We start from the raw sequence: 13,663 nt of genomic DNA, 5'->3' as shown, positions 1-13,663 counted from the left end.
TAGGCTTTTCCCTGAAAACATCATTATGTGTTTCCAGGACCAAATAATTTAAATCTAGAAACTATTCACAAGAATATTTGATTTAAATTTTTTTTTATTCTGCAAGTTCTACTCCCCCGCAACTGGAAAAGAAAAAAAATCAAAACTCTTGTAATAAAGATATCTAACCAATGAAAATAAAACCACATACTGGCCATGACCAAAACAATGAATCTCATTCTGTACCATGCAAACATGAACTCTCTGTCAGGTGGTAGAGAGTATACTTTATCACCAGTCCTCTGGAACTGAGGTTGTTCTTTTTCATTGATCAAATTTCTTATTCTTCTGACTCTATTCCCTTTATGCTGCATCAGTTCATAAAAGAGTCCCCAGATTTCCATGAACCTGTCCCTTTTTTCATTACTTACTATTCAATAACATTCCATTACATGATATACTATCTGTTCATTCTTTCCTAACTCATGGGCACCTCCTCAGTTTCTAGTTTTTGGCTACAACAAATATAATTGCTATAAATATTTTATACATTCCCTCTTTCTTTGATATTGTGGAGGCATAGACCTAGCAGTGGTAGGACTGGGCCAAAAGATATACATAGTATAGTGACTTTGGGGGTGTAGTTGCAAATTGCTTTCCAGAAATGCTAGACCAGGTCAAGTTTCACCAGCAGTTTGTTAGTGTGTCTGTCTTCCCATAACCTCTCCAACAACAGTCATTTTCCTTTTTTTCCCTATCATTTTGCATTTATATCTTTATTAGTGATTTGAAGAATTTTTCCCATATGGTTATCAATAGCATGAATTTATTACTTTGGGAATTGTGTGTTCATATTCTTTTATTTATCTATTGGGGGAATCATTCATGTTCTTTTATATTTGAATCAGCTCCTTCTCTCTTTTGGATAGCAGACCTTTAACAAAGAAACTTCCTGCAAATTATTTTTCCTGTAATTATTTCCTTTCTAATTTCAACTGACTGAGGTTGTCCGTACCAAATTTTTCAATTTTATGTAATAAAACTATGCATTTTATCTTTTATGACCTTTGATATCCCTTGTCAAGTTATAAACTCTTCCCTTCTCCCTAACAGCACTACTATTAAACCATATGCCCCATAGAGCAGCATCTACATCATAAAAAGAATAACAGTGGAATGCAGAGGAATCCATAGGGGAAAAAATTACAAGGAAGAAGGGCAGAAATGATTTGCATGGTCTCAGATGACCATACTCTAATCTGAAGAAAATGCATAAAAGGGATGAGAGATCTTGATTATAGGAGGAAAATGCAACCCTGCAAGCATCACTGAGACTTAGTAGAATGCAGTGCTGGAAGCATAAACCTTGTTATAAAAGGAACATAAAGAACACTTAGCAAAGTATTCCTGTATAGTAAGAAGATATAGATACATGCAGGAATTCATGAGTCTGGGAAGGAGAAGTATGATGGAAGACATTTGAGTAAGGCTAAAAAGAGGGAGAAATAGAAACAATAATATGATTAGAGCACACCATAGAGATCAGTGTACCAGATGGAAGAAATGAATGTTAAGTGCTGTACTCAGATCTCAGAAATGAGATAAAGATGGAATAAAGTTGAAAAAGGAGACTTGGACTATCTGGAGGCCTCTCTCTGCTAAGAACATAACAAATACTCAGCAAGTTCTTGCTTTCCTTAATGATAATTTCATCTCTTAGAAGTGACAAAATAAATAGCTATCTTGAATCTGATTCTGACCAAGGAGGAATTGGTTACTGAAGTTGCAGTTACAAAAATCTTAGGAAAAAGTGATGAAGTCTAGAAACCCAGGCAGAGATGGACCCATATACTGGATATTCGTAGAGAGGATTTCAGAATTCAGAGAAAAGCTGTGTAGAATACTATGATCTGAACGTCTAAAAGGAAAAGTCAATATAAGAGGAATATAAGATGTTAAAAATAAAATTCTGACAACACAGTCCCAAATTATTTTGATGAAGAAAGTAGGGAGTTGCCTATGTCTAAAAAAAACCCCCAAAACAAAAACCAATGTCACTGTCCAGGAAATTTATTGGCAGGTTAAGGTTTTAAAAAGATGTACAAAAAGATAGAAGTGAAGGCACATAACTCAGGATGGATCCAAGGGTTTCACAATTCTACAAGTACAGCCTGCCTCATGAAGGATAAAGCAGAGTATGAGTGGAGGCTTCTCATAAAACCTATGTAGACCAGGAAGAAAAAGGAAAGGATAGGATGATGGGATGGGTTCAACACCGGCTGTAAAAATACAATGTAGCAGAGTAAAGTGCTGGATTTGTGGAGAAGAATACCTGGATTCAAACCTTTGACATTTAATAGCTATGCGACTACTAAGAGATTATTTAGGCTATCTGAGCCTCAGTTTTCTTATCTGTAATAATGCATGTGGTATCTACTTTACAGGGCAGCTAGATAGTGCAATGGATAGGGTGCTGTGCTTGGAGTCAGAAAGACTCCTCTTCCTGAGTTCAAGTCTGACCTCAAATACTTACTAGCTGCAAGACCTTGGGCAAATCACTTAACCCTATTTACTTCAGCTTCCTCTCTGTAAAATGAGCTGGAGAAGGAAATGGCAAGCCACTCCACTATCTTTGCCAAGAAAACCTTAAATGGAGTCATGAAGAGTTGGACATGGCTGAAATGACAGAACAACAACAATAAAATCTCCCTTACAGGGTTATTATGAAGGTCAAATGAGACAATATATAAATGATATAAAGGGCTTTGCCGATTTTAGAGCATTATGTGAATGTCAGTTATCATTTCTACTGCCTGACACAAAAAAAAAATGTTTCATGGGTCAGGGTCAAAATGCTCTGTAATATTCTGTTTTTCATTTTTTATCCATGACTTGGATGACAACATAGGTAACATAATCATTGAAATTTCAAAATATATATGATAACAACATTGGAGTCCAAAAGAGATTGAGAAACATGGGCCAAATCTAAAAGGATGAAGTTTAATAAAGATAAATGTAACTGTGCAATTGGATTTTTTAAAAAATCAAGTGCATAATTTCAGGACATGTAGTTAGATGGCAGTCCCACATGAAACAGACTTGTGAAACGAGTAGACTAGAAGGTATAAATGAATTAATAGTGCAATTTAATAGCCAAATGAGCCTGATTTAATAGACTAAATGAAGAAAGGTCTAGTGTATGAAAAAAGATGATAACTGCATTATATTCTGCTTAGAGTACTATGTTCAATTATGGGTACCATATTTTAAGAAGGATAATAACAAGCTGAAAAGGTTCCAAAAGGGCATCTGGGATAACAACACAACTCAGTACTGCATCACAAACTGGTGATTGTTTAGCCCCGTGAAAAGAAGAGGTGGGGGATGTGAAGGGAGTGATTGCTATCATTAAATATATGAAGAGTAGTCATGTGAAAGGAGAATTACACTTAATCTTTTTGTTCCCAGAGGACTGAACAAAATCTAAACAATGGCAGGTAAAGTGGGGAGAATTTCAACTCAATATAGGGAAACATACTGCAATGGTTAGAAATGATCTGACGGAGAATGAGCTACCATATGCTCATCCCTAGAAGTCTTTAAGCACAGGCTAAGTGGCCATGTGTCAGGGATCCTGCAAAAATGGACTTAAGCTTTTCAGGAGGTAGTTGCCTAGATGAATTTTAGGTCCATTCCAACTCTAAGATTCTATGGTCCTATATAATAAAAGAGCAGACAGAGGAAATTTAAATAACCAAAAGGTCAAAAAATCACATGAACTTGAATACCAGCCATTACTAGGCAAAACAATCTGAATATTATTCAGTAATATAAGATATGGTTGATATGCTACCTAAAAATAGTCAGGTCCCTGATTTCAAAGGGAGATGAGAATTGCTGATATACAGAAAAAAGACAAAACATTTTTAGATATGCCTTTATCCTAATTAAACCTTGGGTATTTTGATACCTTAAAAAATACATGATTTTATTATGCATGTTAGTATTCCTCCATGGATGCAGATTACAACTTGATACTATTTTGTCCTACCTGATTTTCCATGTTTTTTTTTCTCCTCTTCTAAATCTATAATGGATCCATCTGATATTTGAGGCTTTATTCCCGTTCTTTTTGTATGTTTGGCATATCATTTTACCATTCCAGCTGTCTCCTGTCTATTGATCCCATCTTTTCCGGTACTATAAAGCCACACTAACATCTTCTATACCACTTTTTCCCTATACAAGCAAGCATTGACCAGATGATGCAAACTGCTAATAGCAGGCAATAGCTAACAGTAGACTGCTTCTTTCCATTTTCTTAAGATTACATGTAACTGTAATTGATGTAGGTTAGTCAGACTGCAGTCATACAGGTTACCAATCATAAGGGATCATCAGGAGAATACTGATATTAAAAAGATAGACTTTTGTGGTGACTCGGAGACTGAGGTCAGATTATAGCTGAACTGTGAAATAAAATTCCCAGTTCAATATTAGGCTGGCATCCCATAATTTTTATAAAAATGTTTTAGAGCATAAAATTTTTGTACATCAGAAATTGATAGATGGATTTAGACATTATAATACATGGTAGTTAGCATTTTCTTCCAGTACCAACAGATAATTTTTTGGTGCAATAAAAGTCTAGATTGTAATTGGAAAAACACCACTTGACATATATATTAGAACAAGATATCCGAGTTGGAATAGGACGTCAGAGGTGACTTCCTTTAATCCAGTATCTGTCAGCCAACCCAGTACAACACTACACCTGGATATCCAATACTGTCTACAACATGCCTGCCAATTGCTCATCAAGCTTTTGAAGTTTGCAAATGAGAAGGGACCCATTACCCTATCCAAAGCATTCCCCTCCACTCATGGATAGCTGTAATGCTCGGCAAGTTTTTCCTTACACTGAGACTGGATCTACCACTCTGAACTTTTTGTCCATTGTACCTATCCTCTAGGGTCAAAAAGTAAGTCCTAATACATCTTTCATAACAATTGTGAGGTGATTTTTAGTGATAAAACATTTATATTTCATGTTTCTGACAGATGGTGAAATAGTTATGTTCTATGTTTTATTATGAGGAATAGAAATGGCTTAGTATAGTCACTGGGAGGAGGGGAGGTAACTTCTCATTAGCCCTTTCTCCTCACCTCTGCTTCTTATAATTCCAGGTTTCCTTCAAAGCTCACCCTTCCTGATCCCCTCAGCTCCTAATGCTCTCCCATCCACAAAAATTACCTTCTATATATTATGTATATATTTATCTGGGTACTTATTCTTGATAGAGTATACTAAATACTAAATCTCTGAGGAGTGGGAAAAGAAGGCTGGATAAAAGTGTGTGCTTTTCACTGTAACTATATATACATATCAATGGTTACTATTTATTTCTGGTAAACACTGCATTGTAATTCAAACTTAATTTGCTAATTTAAGTTAATTTATCATCTGCTATAAGGCATAAGGTGCCTGAGGAGATGGACTATTTAATTTTTCTTTGTATCTCTAGTGCTAAGCACAGTGCCTGGCACATGGCAGGGAATTAATAAGGACTTAATGATTGATGAGTAAATAAATATTTACTAAGAAGTTACCACCTACTCAGCACTGAACCAAGCCTTCCTGTTCCTTATACAACAACACAACAATTTCACAGAAAGGATAAAGAGCTGGTCTCAAACCCAGGAAGACCTAGATACAAGTCCCACTCTGACATATACTGGCCAGGTAGCACCGGACAGGTTAATTAACCTCAAAGTGCTCTAGGCAACTCTCTATGACTAGAAGTTACAGAAAGGGTGCCAACCTGCATCGATAGAGGGAATTTCTTCATCTAAGAGTTCCCTGTACCAATGAAATCACAGACCTAGTCTCCATTCCTATCTGCCTCTGCTATTCATACACGGCTTTATAAAGCAGTATCCTTTACTTTAAAAAGTACTACATTTTATAATACTGTCTCATGCTTGATGAAGCAACTGTCCCATACCCAAGAAATCACAGGTCCAGTCCTTATCCCTATCTTCTGCAACAATACAGATCATAAGCGTCTGACGATATTTCATCTATGTCAGCTAAGTGAAATATGAATATATGTTTGTACTTTATCTAAATGAGGGATAAATATACATAATCTGACAGTTTAAAAACCAATATCTTAGATCTTAAAGGTGCCAATGAATGTGACACCTTTAAAAATTCAGAACCTGAAGTAAAACCTTTTGAAAATCCTCTATATTGGCAAATCTTTGTCCTTTAAAAATGATTACGTGTTTTATCAGCAAAAGCCATTTGGAGCCAAGACTAGTATGTAAATAAGATGATCTCACTAACCAATACTGGTTTTGGCCAAAAAGAAGTTAAGATTACACGACAATGGGATGGATCTTCTCACGTAGCTCCAAAGATGTCTCTGAAGCTAAGAAGGTTCTGAAAACATCCTGAGTAATGGCAGCTCCTTTGGAATAAGAGCCTCAATCTCCTGAGGTGAACTCTTTGAAGATGGAGAATCATTTATATTTATGACTTCTAGCACGTTTATTAAAAACTCATTCTCAGTTTTCATGGCTGTACTTCATATATATGAACACAGAATTAACTAGGTATCTAAAGTATTATATATAGTCAGATGAAACACTGCCATTTCTATAGCATAGAATGAGAAAATGTTCATACAAGAAAATACTCAAAATATGAATATAAGAAATATAAGAGAATACATTCTCTGGTTGTGATGCTATTAAAAATGTGCAGACACTAAATAACTAGCCACCAAAGACTCAAAACAATCTGTCTGGAAGGTTACATTCTTTGGTTATTTAATTCTTCTTGATGGATTTCTACAATGTTAAAGTAGGTTGTATAGGTATGACAACATGGAGATTAGGGGGAAAAGTCTTACTTATAACCAGAAATAAAAGGAATTCTAAATTTCCAAAAGAAAAGGTAACACAAAAATATGCTAATATTACCAAATCCTAAAGAGGTAAGATCTTAAAACATGCCAAGAAAAAAAAAAAAGCTTAATCAAGGCCAACCCTTGCATGCTATTGCAATGACCACTAGGGGTCCAACAAGTGCCATGCAGATCCTGTGTGCATCAGTAACCAAACCCAAGAACTAATAATTTCCCACAAAAGGCACCTAGCACAGTCATTTCCTAGTGCTATGTCCTTTACCAGGAGTTGATATGATTTTGAAGCAGGCCATCTACTTTTTAAACTTAATAAACACCTAGAACAGTGCTTCTGTAACTTTTTTGGTCTGTAGATCATCTAGTGTGATAAAAGATACCATGGGCTACTAATCTACTATTTGCCACTGTAAATAACACACACACACACACACACACACACCCCTCACCAGAATTAATGGAAAGAATGTTATCAAGACGATATTCTATTTGGTTTTTAAAAAATTAAACACCTTACGTAAATTATATTCATTAGAAACAATTCCCACTCCACAAAAATTCAGACTGATTATACATGCTTTTCATTGTAATTAATTATATCAAAAAAAGCAATATTCAAACACTGGTTATGGACTTAGATGCGCTATTATTATAACGAAATCTTAAAAGAGCAGAGACATAATAATTTCATAAGCATCAATATCGCAAGAGAAGAACAGCTTACAGATCAACTGGTGAAACAATATATTTTTGAGAACCACTGATTTAGAGAACTTTGGGGCACAAATCAAAGCTATAAATGAAGGATGGGAAAAGAGGGCTGAATAAAGAGCACATACTTTTCACTGTAATTATATCTATCTACATCTTTCTTTCTCTCCATATACATATATATATATATTTATGTGTGTATACCTATACACACATATATTATACACACATGCATGTATACATAGATATTATACAGGTATGTGTATAACTAAATCATTGGTCATATTTCAGTTTCAAAATGCTTTCATTATAGCAAATTTTGTTGTAACTATATTCAGTATAGTAAACTCAAAGGAGAGCAGAGTCATGGTAATGTTTGAAATGGTTAGTCTTTACTTCTAATAAACTCTGCATTTCAAATTAAATTTAAATATCTCAATTACCTACCCATATTTAGGAGCTATTCTATTATAGTGTACCTGAATTTTAACTTCACATTTGGAAATTTTCCTGGATTATACTGGTTCAAATCAATTGCATATATCTAATATGGATTATTTATGTTCAGATGTACTAGCCTTCCTATAGGAAGGTTTCACTACTGACACATTATTAAAAGAAGATGCACTTAAGAGTTGTGTTCCCAAAATATATTGCTGGTATTACATTGAGCCATCAGCAGCCACTAACACTCATCTATATTGGAGCCAAATGGAGAAATCTGCAGAAAGACTGACTGAGTTTAAGGAGAATATCTGTAGCCATAGAATAGACCCAAATTAACTAGGCTCAACAAGTACCACACTTAGGACCTTGGCCAACAGAAGTGAGATTTGAGAAACTAAAAGTATACAAAAAAAAGTATACAAATGATTATACATAGGCAAAGGGTCAAGAACTGAAGCTGTAATTTCATTGGTTTAGGGAACTCCCAGATGAGGGAGCTTCCACTGCATGAAGCAATGCAAGTTGGCTTCTTCTCTGTAACTCATAGCCTTAGAGAGCTTCCCAGAGCACTGGGAGATTAAATGACTTCCCCAGGGTCACAGTCAGCATGTGTCATAGTTCTGAAGCTGGCTATCTACCCACTGAACCATACTGTCTCTTTAATTGCTTTGTATAATGATGTTTACAAATTTGACATGTGGCTTTGTCCCCTATAGTGATCTTGTTATGGGTTCAATTTTTATTACTGCTATTCCAAACAATAAAGATGGGTGAAAATAACTAATCAAGAGAGCTTTAGGTTGAAAGGGGAAGTACACACAAAGATATGCTAGGCCTGATTTCATAGAGAGGGCAGGTACAACACAGGCAGAGGACTAGCAGAAGACAGTACAAGTGATTCATGGAAGACAACAATCAAGAAGTGAGTCAGCAATAAACCTATGGTACCGTATGTTTCAGCACAAATGTACAAAGCATTTGGCAAATTTGAGATCCAAATTGCAAGGAGGGTAATTTGACCTTGTAAGCATTACTGAGCCTTAGCAGGATGGAACATATTCCTAGAATATGGCTCTATAAGGTCATAGCACTTGCAAAAGCAAAAGACTAGACAAAGGGGGCACTGGAGTAGCTTGGCATATTAAGAAAATATCTTCATATGAAAAAAAATTCAGGAACCTAATGGAGAAAACATGATAGAGAATTCTGAGATGAGGAACAACAGAAGCAGAAGCAGAAGTTGTGATGGGAACTTAATACAAACCATCTGGCTATTGGGAGGAACCAGATGAAAATTTTGTGTAATATCAAATAGCTCTTGTGAAAGCATGGTATTCTAGGTAATAGGGTTGTCAATGATGTGGACACCTCTAGAGTCTTCTTTCAGCCAAAAGCAGAACATCAGATTAATCAGTGAAGTAGCTGTAACTAGCTTTAACGATAATTTTGGCCTTCCAAAGGTGAAGAAAAGAGCAAAAGGACTGCTATTCTGCCCAACAAGAAGAAAAAGGAAGCTGATATTGGAAGTGAAGGAAATTTGGGGTCAAACCATCACTCTATCATAGATGTTGGGAAAGAAAAGGAAAGGGAAACTGGAAATAGTCTTACATGGACCCTAGACATTTTGGAGAAAAATTTCAATGGATTGAAGTGGGACCATTAAGGATCCAACAAGTGCCATGTAGATCCTGTGTGCTTAGTAATCAAACCCAAGAACTAATGATTTCCCATAAAAGGCACCTAGCACAGTCATTTCCTAGTGCTATGTCCTTTACCAAGAGTTGATATGATTTTGAAGCAGGCTACCTACTTTTTAAATTTAATATACACATAATGACCTGATATTTGAAGGGGGAGTCAAGAAGAATGTTAGTCCAAGTTCACAAGAATGAAAACTTGAAAATACAAAAGGAGGAAACTGTATAAAGAGACTAATGTAGCTTCAAAAGGGAACACAGATTAATTCACATTTTTAAAAGATGGATAAAGAATTATTATAAGAAAGAACAAATAACAGAAGACTGTTAGGGGCGCTCTGGACCTGGGCCCCCCGAGAGGGTAGTGAGACACCAGGGAGTCTGGACCTGCTGACGCAGCAGTGCCTGTGTGGCTTCTGTTACGTCAGTACCGGGGCGGCTCCAACTGGAAGGGCTCCACCTTCGGGGAGGAACTGGGGAGGAGCTAACCCGAAACTCCCAATATAAGGAGCACCCCAGAGAGGGTCAGTGGGATTTTTGTGTAAGATTTCTGGTACGCCATTGCAATAAAACTGCTTGTCGCATTCTGGTAGCTGCCTGGTGATTCTCCTCTCGCGTCCCCCGGGAGGAGCCGGAGACGTCCGAAGACCCGTGGGCAGGGTGAGTGTGAGGCGGTAGTCGGGGAGAACGGGGTGCTATTGTGGGGCACACCCGTCCGGCCGCCGACAGAAGACAATTGCAAAAGAGTAGCAAAGCTCTGTAAAAAGAGTGTCAGGTATATCAAATCCCAGAATGAGAAATGATCAAAGTTTTCCTTTTTTTAAGATAGCACTGAGATAAGAGGAGAAGCAAAGAGGGGGCAGGATTTTGGGGGAAGGTGTTGGAATTGACTGAATGGTCAAACCAAAAGAGTAGTCATTAATAGATCAATAACACCTGGGACTGGACTCTAGGGGAATGCTTCCAGGATATATTATTGAGCCTGTGCTATTTTGCATTTTTATCTATGATGTAATTGAATTAATGGAAGGCATATCTGTCAAATTTATAAATGCCATAAAGCTGGCAAGGAGAGATAATTTGATGAGTGACAAGAGTTAGAATCCAAAGTGAAGCTTGGGGTCAATGAAATAAAATGAAATTTAATAGGGACAAATTTAAGGTTCTACGCTTGGGTTTAAAAAAAAATCAGAAAGTATAGGATGGGGAGGCAGAGCCAGAAAACAGTTCCTGTGAAAATGATCTGAGAGTTTTAGTAGACTACAAGGTCACTCTAAGTCAGCAGAGGGATATGACAGCCAAAAAAAGACAATGCCATGTGAGGCTGTGTTTAAAGAGGTATAGCACCCAAAACAAGCAAGGTAATAGTTCCACTGGAGTGTGCTCTCATCAGTTCTAGGTACCACATTTTAGGAAGATCACTAATATATAAGAGTGCATCCAGAGGAGAGTGACTTAGATGGTAAATTATGTCTTCCTTGGAAAATAGAAGACCTGATGCTAGAGGGTGGACAGGGGATGTGAGTAGATGACAGCAGTTTTCAAATACCTGAAAAGCTGTTGTAGAGATGGATTTAGAATAATTTTGTTTGACTTCTGAGGGTAGATCCAAAAGCAATGGTGGAATTAGAAGAGTGAGACTTAAATTTTATGTATAAAAATTGTCCTCATAATCAGAGCTATTTAAAATCGAAATAGGCTACTTTAGTATGGAGCAGGCTAGAAAAAGAGTCATTCAAATCCTGGATGACCACTCATTAGAAATGCTACAGAGGGGAGATCCTTGGTCAAATCTGGGAGGGACTAGAGAGTCACTGAGGTCCTTTCCAGTTCTGAGACTGTATGTTTGTAATTCTGAGAATTTAAAGTTATGTTAATAGTAATATAAAGATGGAAAAAAGTCTTCTGGTGTTTGGTGTCTATCGTATAAATGGTACAATTTATGCCTATTGCTGATAATTTCATGATTACTATCAGTCCAGTGGAATATCTGTAAGCATTTAAAGGGAAGTAGTGACTATTAGACTTTATCAATATGTTTTAAAATAGTAAAGTCAAAAAATCTAATAAGAAAGTCTGTTTTCACAAAGTTTTCTTTAAAAGTCTGGAATAGAACAAATTGCAGGCTACACTAAACTGTACCATAACTTGCAAACTATTGCCAGATGATATGAGAGCAACTGAGCAAATATTTTCCTTTTTAAGTGATCTAAGCAATTCTAATATTATCCTGATGATGTTATCATTCGGTATTTAAGCTAAGAATGTGTGATGATGATGATGATGATGATGATGAAGAATAGGTAACATTTATATAACAATTTATATTGAACTACAAGACTGGGAGCTAGGTGCTATTATCATCCCCATTTTGCTAATGATGAACCTGAGGCAGACAGAGGTCAAATGACCTATCCAGAGCTGCCCAGCTAGTAACTGTTAACTAGTAAAGCCAGATCTGAAGTCAGGTCTCTTTGACTTCAGGTTCAACACTCTCTCTGCTGTGCCATCTAGCTACTCTGACCTTTATTGGGAAGAACTAAACACCTAGAAATTTCTAACAGCTAAGCTTTTATAAACCTGATTAGTAGCAATTTGATTACAACCCTATTGTGGGCATAAGAATAGCACCTAATTTATAGGATTGTTGTAAAATAAGATTTTGGAAAGAGCTTTGCAAGTGTTAAGCCCTATAGAAATGTTAGCTATAATTATACAAATTACTATTAGGAAAACAAAGACAATTAAAAAATTAATACAAGAAACCTGGAAGTAGAACAAAGTTTTAATTGGAATCTCACAAGTGCTGAGGTATGCAAATGAGAATCCATGGATTTAAGTATCATTATATTTGAGTCATCCACAAATGCTAGCATACTCCAGAAAGTTTTAAAAATAACAAGAATGAGTCACTATGGATGTAGGTGTCAACATTTAAGAAACCGGCAGCAGTGAACTTGAACGTGCTGAATCATTAGCTGACACATGAACCATAGCTGTCACTGTAATTATCACTTGTAGGTTCACTTTAGCTTTATTTTACCAGGAGAAAATAACTTTCTGCTCGATTGTGGCATTTATGTGATCCATATTTAAAGATATATTCACAGCCTGATATCAGAAACATGTCATTTACTGCAGTCATATACAATGTATTCCCTTCTGTTGGTGTTCAAGGAACCTCGCTACTTTAATTCTGCATGTAACCCATAGTAGCAGTTAGTTCATTTTAAAAACAAGTTAAAATAAATTTAATAATTTAAGTCAATGGGTAGCAGGAGAAAATGCTTTGGAAAATTATAAGCATTCAGGTGATACCTAGAAAATTCAATACTCACCTAAAAAAATCCCCAACTTCTTTTTGGGGTGGACATCACAAACAGAAATGTGGAACCATTTGTTTAACCTAATATACCAGTGTCCATTTTCTAAAATATAAATTTCACTAGATTTTATAGAAAGTTCCTAGGTCCTAAGGTTTTCTACAGGCTAATCATTCATAATGAATATTGTGCTAAAATTATTTATGATGATTATGGTGTGAAAAGCATGAAGAGAAGGTAGACAGCAGTGACTGGTGGACCTGAATGATATTGGGAGGTGGGTGGAGAGAGAAAAGGGTTTTATTCCAGAAGCTGTGTGTGTGTGTGTGGTTTGTATACTATGGTCATGATGGCAGAAAGTGGCAGCGATGAGTTTATTAGGAATTTTGAAGGGTTTTATGTTAAAGTTACAAAAGCTAAATAGTACACAAAATGGAAAATTGTAATTTCCATATTTCTAAATTCCCTCCCAGATGCATTTATCACAGACAGATAAGATTTTCAGATTAGTGAGCTATGGAATGTAATGCTCCAGAAATTCCACCATTAAACCAGAAACAATGATTACATAGTA

The 13,663-nt window shown here is 36.1% G+C and overlaps 1 protein-coding gene across 1 annotated transcript in view; it reads right to left on the bottom strand.

Moving 5' to 3' along the window:
- The window catches only part of ATP8A1 (ATPase phospholipid transporting 8A1), a 297,433-nt gene that overhangs the window by 167,308 nt on the left and 116,462 nt on the right, over nt 1-13,663 (bottom strand). The gene's annotated exons all lie outside the window — the stretch shown is intronic.

Source organism: Trichosurus vulpecula, chromosome 6, assembly GCF_011100635.1.
Source record: "Trichosurus vulpecula isolate mTriVul1 chromosome 6, mTriVul1.pri, whole genome shotgun sequence".
Classification (NCBI taxonomy): Eukaryota; Metazoa; Chordata; class Mammalia; order Diprotodontia; family Phalangeridae; genus Trichosurus; species Trichosurus vulpecula.
This window is presented reverse-complemented; position numbering and strand designations above follow the sequence as displayed.